This window comes from Carlito syrichta, unplaced genomic scaffold, assembly GCF_000164805.1.
Source record: "Carlito syrichta isolate Samal-C Ts95f unplaced genomic scaffold, Tarsius_syrichta-2.0.1 Scaffold302000, whole genome shotgun sequence".
Lineage (NCBI taxonomy): Eukaryota > Metazoa > Chordata > Mammalia > Primates > Tarsiidae > Carlito > Carlito syrichta.
The window spans coordinates 156,751-174,106 of NW_007246096.1; the positions used below are offsets into that span (position 1 = coordinate 156,751).

General features: G+C 43.1%; 1 long non-coding RNA gene across 1 annotated transcript; it reads left to right on the plus strand.

Moving 5' to 3' along the window:
- Positions 1-8,232: 8,232 nt before the first annotated feature.
- Positions 8,233-17,038, plus strand: LOC110595446. Its single transcript, XR_002481847.1, has 3 exons — positions 8,233-8,275; positions 15,562-15,633; positions 16,335-17,038. It is a non-coding gene; the product is annotated as an uncharacterized LOC110595446 (long non-coding RNA).
- The last annotated feature ends 318 nt before the right edge of the window (positions 17,039-17,356 follow it).

Below are 17,356 nucleotides of genomic sequence, written 5' to 3' on the forward strand. Positions count from 1 at the left end.
ACCGTCTCGCATTTGACATTAGCTTTTTCTGAATCCTGATCACGACTTGTCTACTTTTAGAATTCCCTTCCTTCAGCTTTTGGATCTCTTTGAGACTCTGTCTTTTAGTCCTGTTGACGACAGCTACCATCTTATGATTTCTTTTTTTTGAGTTGGAGTCTCACTCTCTCGCCTAGACTGGAGTGTAGTGCCGCTCCCGGTCACCGCAGCCTCGACCTGCTGGGCTCCGGCGATCCTTCCTCTCAGCCTTCCAAGGAGCTGGAACTACAGGCATACGCTACTATGCCCGGCTCATTTTTTGATTTATTGTAGAGATGAGGTCTCGCCAAGTTGCCCAGGCGGGTCCCATCTTATGATTTCAACTCCATGAGCCCTCGGCGAGTCACCTGGTTTCCCTCCTACCCCTCTATAGTTCTTTCTCAAGTTCTGTCATGGGACTGCCTTGAATCATAGCATCCTTCTCTATTCACTTTCTCTGTGCCATTCTTGGGCGCTCTCACTAGACACCAAGCCTTTCCCTAGCTGACAACCCTCGAGTCTAAATCCCTAGCCCAAACTTCCTCCCTCTCTTTAAAACTGGCCCATGCATTTCTAACATCTACCTATACAGTTCCATCTAGATTTCCTACTGGCCCAAGACTCAAAATGTCCAATCTGGAACTTCCTATTTCTTCCCACCTCCACCCTCTTCATCCTGCTGTGTTTTCTATTTGGCCCAACTGCCCAAGCCTGAAACCTGGGAGTCATTGCAGATTCCCTTCCTCCCCCCTCCAGTGGGATTCCACTGATTGTGTTTATGACGTATCTCTGGCATCTGTCTCAGCTTTTCCATGTCTCCTACCATTGCTATTATTTAGACGTTTTCCCACTGGAACCATCCAACAGCTTCTAAAAGGTCTCACACCATCACCATCTCTCCACTTCTCTTCTCTTCTAGCATCAGCCTCCACTTGGCCGTCAGAGTCACTTCCTAAGTTGTAGGTGTTTATCTTCTTTGACATGGTATTTACTGCTCTCTATCACACCAGACCCTCCTTGCCTCGCCAGGTGGTTGTCAATACCTAAGGATCCATATTTTATCTTGCAAAATCTACCTATTAAAATATTTTTTAAACATCTCCTACATGCTTAAGATTGTGTGAGATCTTCTGGAGGACACAAAAGAAGTTTAGTACATGATTTTCCACTTCTAAGAGATTTGAAAACTAACATGCTAAAAAGAATTATTGCATAATTAAGAGCTTAATTGTGTGGTATAGACAATAAAAGAAATAGGAAGTATAATTTTAGGTTGGTTTTCTAAGGTTCATACAAGTTCACAAATATGTACAGTCAGGCATTGCTTAACCATGGGATGATATTCTGAGAAATGTGTCTTTAGGTGATTTTGTCATTGCATGAGCATCATAGTATATGTACACAAACCTAGATGGTGCCACCTACTCCACACCTCGGCTATGTGGTATGGTCTATTGTTCTAGGCTACAAACCTGCACAGTGTGGTACTGTACTGAATATGGTAGGCACTTGTAACACAATAGGAAGTATTTATATAACTAAACATAGAAAAGTTACAATAAAAATATGATACTCGGTGGCCGGGAGCGGCCACTGCACTCCAGTCTGGGCAACAGAGTGAGACTCCAACTAAAAAAAAAATATATATATGATACTATAATCCTATGGGCCCACCATCATATACATGGTCTGCTGTATACACATATAAATTATGTATGTGTAAGTTCCTGACAAAGGTTTATAATACTAGTTTGCCTTGGTAACACTAGTTATGTATATTATGAAGTGGGAAGGAGATCACCTCTACCAGGCAACACACTTTCATTAGTCGACTTTCCTCCCTGGAAAGTAGATAGACTTGGCTTTGCAAAAAGGAAATCAATTGAAAGGAAACCTGGTGCCCATTCCTTCCCCTGTGCAAACTGCTCTTATTTTATTGAATATTCATCCTACTCTCTTCTCAATAGGAAGAAAAATAGTTTTGTAATTGAAACAAACCAACAAAAAACGGGCCATTGCTTTCATTCCTCAGAGAAACATGAATCAGACAGCGTCAACATCAGGTCAAACAGGCAAGACAAGGAGGAAAAACCACCTCATAACTCTTCGCATAACCACCTAAATCAATGGACTGGCCAGCTTCAAGATAAAGAAATGTAGCTCAGACCAGACGATTTCTCAAACAGATGGGGCCCTGGCAATCGAATGTAGACCCAGCTCTCCCACGAGCAAGTTCAGGCAGTCTGGCCTGTTGTGATGCCCTCATCTCTTGAATCCAGTGCAGAACTCCACAGGGGACTGTGGCACAGGCACTCCTCTTTCCTCCCTGGAAAGTAGACAGACTTGGCTTTGCAAAAAGGAAATCAATTTAAAGGAAACCTGGTGCCCATTCCTTCCCCTGTGCAAACTGCTCTTAGGTAAGGTAGCAGAAGTCCAGGCATTGATATAATCGCTCCTAGTTCTTGCTCATTATGGGCTTGAAACAAAGCACTGATAGGTTTAAATCACACTGGAGGGTTTTCCTGGATGCTCCAAGTTTTAGACCAGGAGCCAGGAGGCATGAGCTGTCATCCCGGCCCTGCTGTTACCAGTAGTGTATTCCTAGTTAGCCCCTTAACTCTTGGAGCGCTGGCTTATGTCTCATGAAGTCCAGCAGGTAATAAAAACATTCTATATGAAAATATTTCAGAAAGCCTGGCACTCTAAAAGACATAGAGTATCTGGGCCTGTGACGACAAACCTGCAAAACACCCTGGCCGTTTCTACCCCAGGCCGCAATCCTTCCATGACTTGACACTGGGCCTAGTTTTCCATTGCGGTGACAGGGCCCCGGCTCACTTATTCCAGAGTCGAAATTGGACTTAAAAGGACCTGTTGTGTGAACATAATAGTTGAAGTTTTGAAAACACTTTTACACATATGGTTTCACTGACTCCTCACAGCACCGCTTTGAAACAGGCAGAACAAGTGTTACCCTCGTTTCTGTCTCAGGGCGGCGGGGACCGAGGCCCAGAGCTGGGAGCACTACACTCTTCCCCCTCCTCCCAACTCTCTGCAACCCCCCAGCTTCTCCCTCTTCTTCCTGTGGGTTCCAGGCCCCTTTCTCAGACCGGATTCCATCCTCTGTGCCTTCCAGATGAGAGTTTTGATGCTGGCTTGGCCTTCCCACCCGCCCCTAAAGACAGATGTTCTCTTCTGCTCCTTTCAATCCCAGTTTTTCCACAACTCTTTCTCTGAGATAAACAAACCACTCCACCCTTTCCACATGTGTATATTGAATGCCTTCCCTAGGACCATGTTCTGCCTGTTCTCATCCTCCCCCTCCTTTTACTCTCTATCACTATGAAAAACATTTATTTGCTCAACAAACGTTCCCAAAGTTTCTTCCTGTTCACAGGGTGCTATCTAGATACCCAGTAGTGAAGGCAGCAGGTATATATACAGGTGTTTCAGTCGCCAGGGGCAGCTGGTTGCGCTTCTGAGTAGTGTGTTGTTATGACTGTCCTGTGTTCCACAACGTGTGCATCTTCCATCTTGCGTTGTAAATTACACAAAAATGGGTCCTGGCATTTTGAACTCAGTCCTCATTGGCATATGGAGAGATATATCTCAACAGAGCATTTTTGCTAACCTCACTGATTTCCACTGATATCAAAAAGGGTTAAAAAAAAAATCTCCAGAGAAATAGCTGATGAAATGGTATATATCATGTCATCATTTTTTATAAGACCACAGAGATTCTTCTCCACTCAGTGCTGGGTTAATGGAGATTTTCTACTAAGAACCAGCTACATTTACAAATACTCATTTGTGTATCTGCTACATGAAGCCTACTGCAGTGAGGTGTAAGTTCAAGGTCTTCTTAATACATTAGTCGGTGACTTATTGATTCTGAAAGCTACTGAGCCTGTGCCTTGTCATCATTTTCATAAAGCATTCCTCAGGGAGGTGTTCACTGAAAAATAATTGAGCTTATTAAGAGTTCTTGGGCCACTGATTAACTTGCACAGCAAAAGCTATGTTAAGTAAATTAGGTACCAAATAAATCTAAAATGATTGTGGAATGTCATCTGCTAAATAAAGACGCTGACAGTTCGCATAACAAGATGCAAAACAACAGTCATTAAGAAAAATAATCACCTTTGCTGCTGAGAGAGGACAGGATTGGCCCCAGGTGAAATCACTCCCAAGGCATCTATTTTCCAAAAGGCACCTCTTGCTGTTTGGCTGAATTCTGGTATTCACCATATGCTAATGGAGAGAGTTATGTCTGGGGAGGATCCAGTGGAGGCAGAAAAAGATTAGCAGGATTGCCCAGGTCTCTTTCAGCCCCAGGTCTGGCAGACGTTGTGTACAGGCCCCATCGGTTCTCAAAGCTCCCTTCCTCCCGTTTTCCGTTACGGAAGAAGTAACGCAATGGAAAATTATTTCACTTTTTCCAACTCCATTGCGGGTCGTGGTGATCATGTGACCCAGTTCTGGCTAATGGGATGGGAGTGAGAGTTACGGGGTGGGGGCAGTACACCTGGGAAAGTTTTCGAAAAGGGACAGATGAGACTGAATACCCGTTCTGCCTTTTGTGCTCTTGTCTCTCTCCCTTTTTCCTGCTCAGAACGTGATCGGGAAGCCCACTTTGAGGCATGGCGGCCAAGCTTGAAGCACGGAGCACAAGACATCAGAAGGAGCTCAGGTTGCCTCTTCCTGGCTGCTGCTCACTGGAGAGACGAGGCCTATCTGTTGAAGACATTTTCAGCAGGGGTTTCTTTGTGTGCGGTCAGATCCAAGACTGACTTCAGGACTTTTCTGTTCAGAGGACAATTCTCCAGCAGTGTTGTTAGGTTTAGTAGAAGTAAAACCACAGCAAAAAGCAACAAAAGCGTGGCATCCTTCTGGGTACCAATTCCGTTAGTAATTTTAGAACAATGACCTGAACTTCTCTGGAGAGCTCAAGGGCAACTCGGTGAATGCAGGCCCAATGTAAATAGCTTCTCATCCGGCCCTTCAACCTCTCAATTTGATGATAATGCTCTTTTTTGGAGATAACTTTCCATCAATTCCAGTGGATTTATTTGAGAAGCCAGATTATATTTTCCTTGCTGGCTCCTTAGAATAATGCATCTGTTTTAGCTATCTTGAGATTTAGAATTTAAACCTTTCCTGCTTCAAAGAATGTTTTTAAAAGTATAAAAATAAGTTGGAGTTTCCTGGCTGTATTGTTTTCACATACCATACTTTTTTTTTCCTTGTAATCTTGGAAAATGAAACAAAGTTAACAAAGATAAATTCAGGCCTAAAAGAGAGAAAGGGAAGAGAATGAGTGAGTAATGAACCCTTAACTCTCTTAGAATATTATTTTTTGGGTCACATAGTCTGTTTTCCAAGTCATTTCACATACATTTTGGACATTCCTTGCCTATTCAAGTAAGAGGACAGCAATATACATTCTACATTGGTCAACTGTGAAGTGAGTCACAACATCTTTGCTTGCTTTCTCCTTGTATTATGGGTCTACAAAGAGGGAATTTTATAATTAAAAGTCAACTTTTATCTCTGTTAAGGGCCTAGAAGTATGTGTTTGAAGAGTTTATGTATTTATTTATTTTGGCTTAATCACTGGGATTTGGTTATATTCCTTTTTAAGATATGATTTATATTATTCTCCTCCCAAATTTGTTAAACACTATATTAGTTATCTACTGCTCCACAAAAACAACTACCTCCAAACTTAGTGGCCTAAAACAAAAATAGGCATCTATTATCGCGCACAGTGCCTATGAGTCAGGAAACCAGGAGCCAATTTAGCTTGGTGATTCCATTGTAGTCAAGATGTTTACAGGACTATAGTCATCTGAAGGTTTGTCTGGGGCTGGAGGACACTTCCAAGATGGCGCACTCACATGGCTGTTGGCAAGAGGCCTGCCTCAGTTCTTCACAGGCTGTTCAGAGGAGGCCTCACTACTCAGCGCTATTCATTCCTAGAATGACTCTTAATTGACCTTGGTTCCATGCTCTGGGTTCTTGGGTCTACCCTCTGAGTGATCTTTCTTTTTCCATAAAGGTAGCTTGTATACATGCAGTGTAGTTTTCTCAGCGTGTTGCCTGCCTGTAGAAGTTTGGGGATTGATCCAGCAGCCACTTTTTCTTCTGTATTTTTTCTGTCCTTTTTAAGACAAGCTGGCCATATCTCTGACAATATAATTTGTGGGTCCGGCAAAGCTTTGTGGGTTTACTATAATCCTGTTTGGATTCACTCTATTAGGTCAAAGCCACATCCACAAATTGCTTCAAGATATGCCTTTCTCTACCTTAAGTTTCTCTGAGCCTGCTGAGGGACAACAACACTCTTCTTAAACTTCTTAGAAATTCTATCTTTTGACTGAATAGTTCTCCAAGGAACAAACTTGGATCTTTCTGAGATCTTAACAGAGGATGTTATAGTCATTTCTTTGGTTTTATCTTCAGAATATGATTTTCTGAGAGTGCTCTGGAGTCAGTCCTTGCTCATGGGGGAAACTGGGAAATTTAAATATAACACTTTCTGGGTTCTTTTTGTTGATCAGTTCTTCCTTTAGCTTATCTCTCTCCTCTTACATTTTATTACAAACAGCAAGAAGATACCAAGCAGCACCTTCAGTGCTCTGACTGGAAATCTCCTTATTAGATCTGCCAGTTTACCAGGAAGAATTCCACCATGTTGCTAAAGTTTTTGCCACTTCACGAAGGATCCACTTTCCTCTGGTGTCCAATAACATTTTTAAAATTTTTCTTTAAGTTTCCACCTCCTTGAAGTTCATTAAACATCCACTATTAGACTCTTCTGAGGTGCTCAGGATTCTCTAACAGTTTCTTCTACAACTTCTGCTGGCTTTCCAGTTCCAAAGCTGCTCCCATGTAGATTTTTATTATAGCAGCATCATTGCATTTTCAGTTACCAAAATTGGAATTAGCTATTTATCATTGTATAACAAAGAACTAAAAATCTTACTATCCTAACTCAAGATATGTGTATTATCTCACACAATAGTTTTGGACCAGGAATTTGATAAGGGGTCAGCTGGGAGGATCTGGCTCAGGTTGTCTCAAAATATGCAGTGAAGGTGTCAGCTAGGGCAGCAGTCATTGGAAGACTTTACTAGGGCTGGAGGATCCATTTCCAAGATGGCTCCCTTGCCTACTGACAGAAGGTCTCAGTCATGGCTGCTTGAGTGTTCTTATGCCATAACAGCAGACTTCCCCTAGAGTGAATTATCCAAGAGAAGGCAGGACAAAGCTGCAATGTCCTTCATAACTAGCCTCAGAAGTTACAAACCATCATTTCCTCAATATCATGTTGGTTGCCTAGCCCAGCCCTATTCAATATGCAAAGAGACCACACAGAAGCACGAATACCAGGAGGCAAGAATCATTGGTGGCATCCCAGAGGTTGACGATCACAAGTACCTGGGGACAGAAGACAATGTCTCTTTTCTCAAGGAACTTATACTCTAACTTGGGTAATTAGACATACACAATAATGTGAAGAATATCATTGAATTATCTAACTAAATTGCTGATACTTTAGGGGAAAAGTACTCCCTTGATCCATTTCTGTTTTTGTTTCTCCTACTAGTGTGTAAGCTCTTGGCAGGTCATCACTCACCCTTATTCCCCACAGGTTCAGCTCAGGGCCTTGATAAAGTAGATGTTTAGTAACTACTTCCTGAGTGGACAAAACCCTGGGGCAGGATCAAGAAAGTCTGAAAACTAAGAATAGGCTTTTGAGTCTAATGAATAAATTTTGATTATTTTAGCTTCATATAAAAATGATTGGAAGAAAATGACTGTTGGAATAAAATTGAGATTACAAGGGGTGAAGAAGAGGTTGGGTGTAGATCATTCAGCAAGTACTGTAATGAAGGGTAGAGATGGATTTAACCTGAGAGGCATTGCTCAAGAGACTCTTTTTCTAAGTTTAATGGAATTTTAAGCATTTTTCTAGGAAAAGAAGGGGCCATAAAGAAAAGAAGAGAAAATGGTAGAAGAGAATGTTGGTAATTGATGGAACAATGTCCCAGGAAGAATTCACAAGGACAAGTAAAGGACTAGACATTGAAAAGAAAAGGAACATTTCTTTCTTTTATTTTATTTTTTTTTTAGTTGGAGTCTCACTCCATCACCCAGGCTAGAGAGCAGTGCCACGCTCATGGCCACCCCAGTGTCAACCTGCTGGACTCAGGCGATCCTTCAGCCTCAGCCTTCCAAGGAGTCGGAACTACAGGTATGCCTGGCTAATTTTGTGATTTATTGTAGAGATGAGACAGCAGCCTCCCAAAGTGCTGGGATTACAGGCTTGAGCCACTGAGCCCGGCTACATTTGTTTGAAAAGGATAGCAGATAGAAAGACATTTTACAGAGAGAAGAAAATGAAAGTTTTGTTAAGTCATGTTGAATGACCTTTGATTTTTTCCATGAAGTTGGGGGACGAGATCATTCGATAGACTAAGGGGATCAAGAAGGGGGCTGGAACTTGAAGACAATGGAATGTGGAGCTTATGTTGGAGGGAATTTGCGAGTCAGTGACCCAAATACTCTTGGTTGGTAGTGAGGGACCGGCTAAAGTTAGATTGTCTGGATTAGGAGAACCAGCAGCCATGGGAACGTGATGTCCTCTGGCATCATGCAGAAGGCTCTGTGCAGAGGGACCCCACATGGATGGAGCATAATAGTTGTTGACACAAATGGCCATAGCTGAGAACCTGGAAGGTCCAGCAGGCTTTCACCCTGACTGACTGCTCCAGTTACATGCTACAATTGCTTTCCTTTGAAGATCACTATGAACGTTGGGCTGAGAAGAAATGGCGTAATCTATCACTTAAGTATGTGATAAGTAATGAGGAACACATGGAAAGGGTTTTCAATCTTTTACACAATTCTTAACATGAACGATTCAAGATTCAGTAACTGATGACCACTGCTTCAGATCATGTAAATGATATTAGTACCCTCTTCATAATTCAGCCCGTGTGAAATAAACATGTAATTCTCATACTTCCTCATAGGTAGGTGCTATAACAAACTATGTAAAACCAACTGCATTTTTTGGAAAATATTCTCAAAAGGATCACAAATAGCACAGGACTTAGAAGATGTGGGTCTCATTCCAGCTCTGCCACTGACTATGTACCTAGGCAAGTCACCTTATCACTACAGGGTCTTAATTACTTATTCAAAAAATGAAAAAACTGGACTGAATTCTCTCTAATTCTTTCTGACTTAGACAAAATTCTCTCCCTGGTTCCATGGCTTCCAGCCCATTGAATCACCTAGATTCTCCTCTGTGAGTGCCATACAAGTTGGACACTAGGGGTCACATTGAGATAACCACTTTCAAACATATCTTCGTAAGTCTGGTAAACATGCTTCATTTCTTCCTGCCTCGCCTCCCAAAAGAAAAAAAAAAGGCACCCAGCAGCTAGATGATATTGGCCTAGTTTCTCACTGAAATATCCTGAAATGGGATCATGTTGTTTCCCTTTCTGAGGGAAAAAGAGAAACACAGGTTTTGCCAACTCAGAGTTTCCCTTCGGGGTTGGTTTATCTTCTTTCTGTCACACATCATCTAAAATCAGGCTACTATTTCACTCATGGGACAGATAAATCCTTCTTGAAGTCTTCATAGTTTTCTTCTACTAATAATCTTTGACAGAGTAGTATCCCTAACCAGATCACTTTTTTAAAAAATCAGAATTGCCTTCAAGGAAAACTGTTCTTGATATTTCCTCCTCAAATGGTCAGTATTTTTTTCATAATCAGTATTTCTTCAACAATCTATTTCTTTTTTTTTTTTTAGGAGAAGTCAGCTAGAGAGATGAGGTCCTTCCCCAATTTCATTGTCAGAGGATCTCTGCAAGTTTTCTTTACCATGTTTTCATTTAAGCATTCATTTGTCTAACCTAAGTCCCATTTGCCCTATTTTAATGTTCAATTCTGAGGGAAGATGAAAAATTAAAATTATAGTAATTATGGGAAAGGATATTGCTATAAACCATTCCCACAAGTAACAGCAATGCTTCCTTTCATCTATACAACTTTTCAGCTTTCCAAATGTTCTTACATAATATTTCCTTTGTATATCACTTATGGTGTTTCTTACCCCTTGCTCCCAAATCTACTTTGTTAAAAAATAAAACTCCAAGAGGGGCACAAAAGGGCCAGCAGAGAAGGCAGCCAGCCTGGGGAAGTGGGCAGAACGTCCAGTGTGTCCACCTGGATTGTAGCTCTGACTCTGTTTCTTACCAGCAGTGTGTGTCTTCTGGCAAATGATACTCTCTGAGCCTGGATTTCCTCACCTGAAAAGTGTGGATGCACTTTTGGAGCACTGTGTTTTTAGGAAGATGGTCATTTCTCACTCTCCCGTAACCCATCTGCCATGCTCAGCTTCCTGGGCAAGAGTTGAAAGGAAATGCCAGTCAAAGGTGTGGTGCTTGCTTTTGGGTAGGCAGAGTTACTACCCTGGCTGCCCTCCCTCCTTCCCATGGCACCAACTCCGAGCTCTTTGGATAACCTGGAAGAAAATCAAAAGGACCCTTTGCTTCCTTCCTCGAAGTCTAGAGATGACCAGGAGAATGGGGTTCTCTGCTTCCTCTCCTTGGGGCCTACCTTCAAAAGTACAAAAGATGGTCCTTTCCTGTCCGCTCCTGGCTTTTCCCTCCAGGAGCCTAGTGCCTCCACCTTAAAAGCATCTCTGCCCCACATCCCATAGATAGTAGGAGTGCCAGGTGAGCAGCTTGGGCTCCATGATGGATAAAGGTTTGAATGCTCTCTGTTTTCCCACTGATGCTTCACTCTGCTGCAGTTTTGTGACGATCCTCCCAGAGTCAGAAGTTGCTCCATTTCCTCTAAATCTTTCCTAGACTGAGAGGATCCTCTTATAAGCAAAATAAGGTAGAACGCTTAGACCTTGGAGTCAGAAAGATTTGCATCTGAATCCAAGCTTTCCAGGTTTCCAGTTGGGCAAGTTTAACTTCCCTGCACTTCCGTTTCCTGTTAGTGCAGGATGCAGCATAGCATGGAAGCTTAGGATGCTAAATGAGACTTTCCCTGCTGTCCCAGAATTGTGGCTAAACCAAAGCAAAGCACAATAGGCACTAAGCATTCTGCATTCCAAGTTCACTGAACAGCTAGTGTGCTGGGGGAAAAGAGGGTGTGGAAGTAGATCTTTGTGTCCATGCAAAGGAGCTCGAAGAATGGGAGAGGCAGGAGATATAGGGCTACCAGGTGGCCTCTGGTTACGTAATGGGATGCCCAACCCAGCAGAAGAATCACATTGTGTGCCTCTTGTGGTCTGAAGGGAGATGCAGCTGTCCCTTGGAGAAAGGGAGCTGGAGTGAAACTGAACACCACCTTAGGAAAACCTTAAGTATCATCTGTGAGTAGTACATTTAACAGTAGGCAACAGTTTGGCTCAGAGCCTGAAGTGTGGTGTGGAGACAAAAGTTATTCCATCTTGGATGTAGATCCTTGGAAGGCCGAGGTGGAAAGATCGCCAGAGCACAGCAGGTCAAGGCTGCGGTGGCCGGGAGCGGCCACTGCACTCCAGTCTGGGCGACAGACTGAGACTCCAACTCAAAAAAAATCCTCCATGTTGACTTCTGATTATCCCTAGTCCCATGAATGTCTCCTGATTTCTACTTTATTTACTGTCCCTAGTCTGAGAACACGCACTCCTGCTTTTAGAGCAAAGCAACCTTGATGATATTGCACAGATTATAGGCTATGATGCACGTACCACTCTTGCCTGTTCTGAGGTGCTGCCTTTAATTGTCGTACACAGAGCACACATATTCTTTCCCTATGGTATATAAACCTCGGGCCTGGGAAGTGACATTTCAGAGGTCTACCTATTTTCTGACCACCCAAGACTACGCTTCAATACATCACCCAATACCAACAAACTGGATCTGTCTGCCTCTTTCTTTGGTTTCTCTGTTTTTCAGCATTTGAGGGTCACTTTGTATATACGACTCTTTCATGGAACAGGTGGAGAAGGAGAAAGTTCAAAGACAGAAAAGGAAAAAGGAAAACAGTATGAAGAACAGAATTTATTTATTCTTATCTCAAAGGTAGTGGTGGGAGGAGTGGGGAAAGACGAGATTGGAATAAGGTTTCAAAATAAATAAGGGCCAGGCTCGGTGGCTCAGCCTGTAATCCCGTGCCTTTGGGAGGCTGAGGTGAGTGGATCGCCTGAGCCCGCGGGTTCGAGACCCGCCTGGGCAGCGAGACCTCATCTCTACAATAAATCAAAAAATCAGCCAGGCGTGGTAGTACATGCCTGTAATTCCGGCTACGTGGAAGGCTGAGACTGAAGGATCGCCGGATCCCAGCGGGTCGAGACTGCGGTGGCCGGGAGCGGCCACTGCACTCCAGTCTGGGCGACAGAGTGAGACTCCAACTCAAAAAAAAAAAAAAATAAGGACAACCCCCTCCACTGTGGGAGCTTTTCTGTCCTCTCGACAAATTCTGCTTTTTCGCTTAAAAAAAAAATAAGATTGAGTCTAAATATCAAAATGAGACTGTTCCAATAACCATAGTGATTCGAGTGCTATAGGCGCTGGCCAAGAAGCATTTGTGGCCAGCTACTCAGTGGGACAGTGGGTGTCTAGAAAGACTATTTTGGAGCCAGTAATTAGGAAATTAAACATTTTAAGTATTTATACCCCACGTGCTAAGACTAATCCTCAGTAATCCAATTATAACAATAATTGGCATTTTATTAGAATGGTGGCTTTTCAGCCCTTTCTAATTGCTCTTTCTCCACCACTGAGAGATTCTTTTTGTTTAAATAATGTATTTCCATTATGAGACTTTTGATTTGTCATCTTTCAAATCTGCCTGCTCTACTCTTTAAAATGTCCCATCTTAGCTTTGCGCAGTGGCAGTATCATCGCCAACGAGGTTTATCCGAGGCGCCATTATTGCTAAAAAAGCTCCGTCTCGTCCAATGAGTTCTGTGCCTTTTCTCATCTTATTTACTTACAGTCAGCTCCAGCTCTATAGATTCTTTACCATCCCCTCTTCTCATTCTCTCTTGAAGACTCTCCAATCAAGTCCTTGTCCCCATTCCTCCCCCACAATGGCCGTACTGAGGTCACCAGTCTTGTTGTGGTTTAATGCTATACCTGTTTGCTGAAACTCCTTCATTTCTGTAACCTAGACCTCTCATCCAAGCTCCAGATTCATATAGCAAATTGTCTGTCCAGCATTTCCCTTGAATGTGTGTTTTCTCCCAACGCAACAGATCCAGATAGAACCCCTGAGTTATCCTGCACCACTTGCAGCCTCCTCATCTTAGCTGATTCTTCCAGTTGCTCAGGCCAAGAGCTTTGGAGTCAGCGTGGAATCCTCACTCTCTCTCACATCCCACATCCAACTTATTCGCAAATTCTCTCAACTTGACCTTCAAAAGACATCTGAAATTTGGCCAGTTCATCACCTCCACCGCTTGCCACTCTGGTCCAATGATTGCCCATCTAGATTATGTTAATAGTTTCCTTCTTGGCTTTCCTGGTTCCAACTTGGCCTCTTGTGACGGTTAATTTTATGTGTCAACTTGGCTAGGCTGTGGCGCCCAGTTGTTTGGTTAAACAACAGGCCAGACCTTGCTGTGAAAATATTTTTTGAATGTGATTAATATTTAAATAAGTGGACTTTCAGTAAAACAGATTACCCGCCTTAAGATGGGTGAGCCTCATCCAGTGAGTCAAAAGTCTTAAGAACCAAGATGGAGTTTTCCTAAAAAAGAAGAAATTCTGCCTCTAGACTGCAGCATAAAAATTCTACCTAAGTCTCCAGTTTTGGGACTCAAAACTGTAAAATGGCTCTTACCTGAGTCTCCAGTTTGCTGGCTTGCTCTAAGGATTTTGGGCTTGCAAGCCCACACAATTATATAAGACATTTTTTTTTTTAATGACTCTCTCGCTCTCTCTCTCTTCTTTCTCTGTATATCCTATTAGTTCTGTTTCTCTGGAGAACCCTGACTCCTATAATAGTTCTCTCCCTATAGCAGTCAGAAGGAACTCCTTAAAATGACAGTCAAGTGCATGTCATTCCTCTGATCAAAAAGCCCTGCTGTGCTGGTCTCCCATTTCAAACAGAGAAGAATCAAAGTATTTGGAATGGTCTGCAAGGTCCTATGTGATTTGGCTTGCTCATTTCTTTCCTAATGTTCCCTTCTATTCGCCTTTTCAAGTCAGTTCAATTGAAGTGTGTTGTAAGGATAAAGTGGGTAATACTATGGATATCTGTGGACAGTACAAAGACAAGAATAAAAAAGACATGTTCGAGATCTAATGGGAATTGGAATCAGGAACAGAAAGTTGAGGAGCAGGGCTACTCTTTTTTAAAAAAATTAATTCTATTTTAGTTTCAAGGGGGTACATGTGCTGGTTTGTTACACGGGTATATTTCGTGACAGTGAGATTTGGGCTCTACTGAGCCTGTCACCCAAGTGGTGAGCATGGTGCCCAGCTGGAGGTCTTTCAGCCCACTCCCCTTCCTTCCTCCCTTGAGAAGTCCCCAGGGTCGGTTGTTCCCATCCTTATGCAGGTCTGCATTTTCTGTCTCTCAGGGCTTCACAGCTTCTCTTTGCTCTCCCCAACCTGCACCTCCCATGTGTGGTCTTCTCTTCCAAGTCAGTCAGTCGTCCAAGAAGTATTTTTTTTTTTTTGAGTTGGAGTCTCACCCTGTCACCCAGACTGGAGTGCAGCGGCCGCTCCCGGCCACGGCAGCCTCAACCTGCTGGGCTCCAGCTATCCTTCAGCCTTCCGGGTAGCTGGAACTACAGGCGCGCGCTACCACACTCGACTAATTTTTTGACTTATTGTAGAGATGAGGTCTCGCCAAGTTGCCCAGGCGTGTCTCGAACCTGCGGACTCAGGCAATCCACTCACCTCAGCCTCCCAAGGCGCGGGATTCCAGGCTGAGCCACCGAGCCTGGCTCCAACAAGTATTTAATGTGTGTCCAATATGTGTCAGACACTGATCTAGGCCCCCTGGATAAAACACTAAAGAAAATCACCAAAAATGATTACCTTTCTCGAGTTATGTTCTAGTGTGTATGATTGGGCAGAGGTTGTAGGAGGTAGGGAGAAATATTAAAAAGAAAAAAGACACATATGCAAACTGTATATATTATTTTAATATAAAATATATAGTTATTAATATAAATCATTTCTATATATAGTTTGATTATATTATTACAAGTGTCTTAAAGGGCAACAAAGAAGACCAGAGACCAGGGATGCAATGTTCATCATGGTGGAAAGGTCTTGCTGAGGAGATGATCCATCAGAAAGGACCCCGTGTCCTTACTGTGGGAAGTAAGGAAACACACAAGGAGAATTGGCTGCTGGGAAGAGTAGGAGTCAAGTCAGACTGCTGAGAGATAGAGAGCAGACAAGGAAGGACGTGCGGGTCATAGCGTTTTGGCTTTTACTTTGGGTGAGATGGGGATTTTTGGAGGGTTTTTATCAGAGTAATTCCATGGTCTGACTCATATTTTAACAGGATCACTCTGGCTGCTGTGCTGAGAAGAGACCTTAGGGAGACAAGGGCAGAAGGAGGGAGTCTGTTTCAAAGGTAATTCTAATAATCAGAGAGAATGATAGGGGTAGTTGGGACCAGAACGGAAGCAGCGGGAGCGTCCCACAATTCCTGTGTGGGCAGGTGTCCATTCTTTGGAAGGGGTTTTTGGAATGGATAGGGAAGAGACCAAAACATGACCCCAAAAGAATCTAAGGTCTTCTTTGACACATCATCTGTGAGCAGATGATTGTCAAATTTGATCTCCAAAGATTCGTTTGTCAACTACCCTCCCATCTCCTTGGGGCATTATGTTCTAAATGAGGAAACTAAGTTTTAACAAAATTTGTTCAGTGAATTATTTAGTTAGAAAGGAAACTTTGCATATTTCACTGGCTTTGGTCTTTATTTCTGAAAGTAGTCAATAACTCCTTCCAGGAGGCCTGTAGACATCCTATTGATATGAAACAGATCACAGCTGCCCTGATGGGGCGTCAGAGAAAGACTGTGCTTCAAGGTGCTCATGGCTCCCAGGCCTTGGCATTTATGCAGTTGGTGCAAAGGGCCCTGAGGTAACTTTAAAAACTTTTTTCTAGCTAATCTTAAGAAGATAAATGAAATGAGTGGAAACGTTGGAAAACTTATTAAGATAGTCTGAGGATTATCGTAAGTGGAAAAGTGAGATAACCTGGAGGCATCTCACTTTAGAGCAATCATTTACCCACTTAACTCATGCAGCTTTCTCCTTTTGTACATAGTGGATCCCTTCTAGGAGAAAGACACTCTCCCTGAAGTCGAGATGTCCCAGAAGGCTGCGCCTGATTTATCAAGTCACCCCCCAAATGCCACAGAGTCTGGAGTTTTGGAGAGAGGGGAAGAAGCCCTGAACAAGGGAGCCAAGTCAGATCTTGCTTCAGCACTGGGCACAGGCCAGCGATGGGCACACACAGGCAGAGAGCCGCCCACCATCTTTTTCACGGTGCCCATAGACCCATTCAGGATGACGATCAGGAAGTTGTCTCCATGCCACTGCTTCTCAAACACATGAATATTAACATTTGAAGCCTAAACTGGCCATGGCAAATTTTCATGGGCTTTACCTTATTCAACATTAGAGACTTAGTTGAAAGGAGACATATTCCCATAGGAATCAATGAAGCCATACTCATTTTGAATGAAATAGAATTGAAGTCATCAAGATATAACTTCCCTGAACTGAACCTTGAACAAAAAAACCCAACGCTTACCCCAGGGCTAAACACAGGCCCTGAAGATGATAAGGAGATTCAGCATGTATAGCAGAGATGCTACCCAGGCCCGTCTCTGGTCTAAAGAGGGCTAGCTGGGATACCAGTTTCATCCTCAGTGGCAGCTTGGTACGGTGTGTGTAAAATCACTGTCCACTGTGCCGAAGGGAACTGTCTGCCTGTGATGATGTGTCCTACAAGAAGAGGTGTCAAAGCTAAAGGTCTAAGATGACTGTGAGAGGGGTCTTGGAAACCACTGGGACAATTTTGACCACAACCGGTGGGAGCCTCTTAGTTTGAGTGAGAAAGACAGAAAGTGGGAGGGAGAACTTCAAGCTGAGTCTGAACACTGTGGCTCCAACCCCAGCTTCCTTTTTCTGGGTTGAATAACCAGGCTGAACTTAAGAAGAGGAAGAGAGAAGCTTGATTTCTCAAGGCACCTGCAGCAGATCAGGAGACAGTGGTTTGGGGTCACAGCAAGTGCCCAGGATGCTCTGGACTGACAATAAGGCTTGAAATCAAACTATTCATAC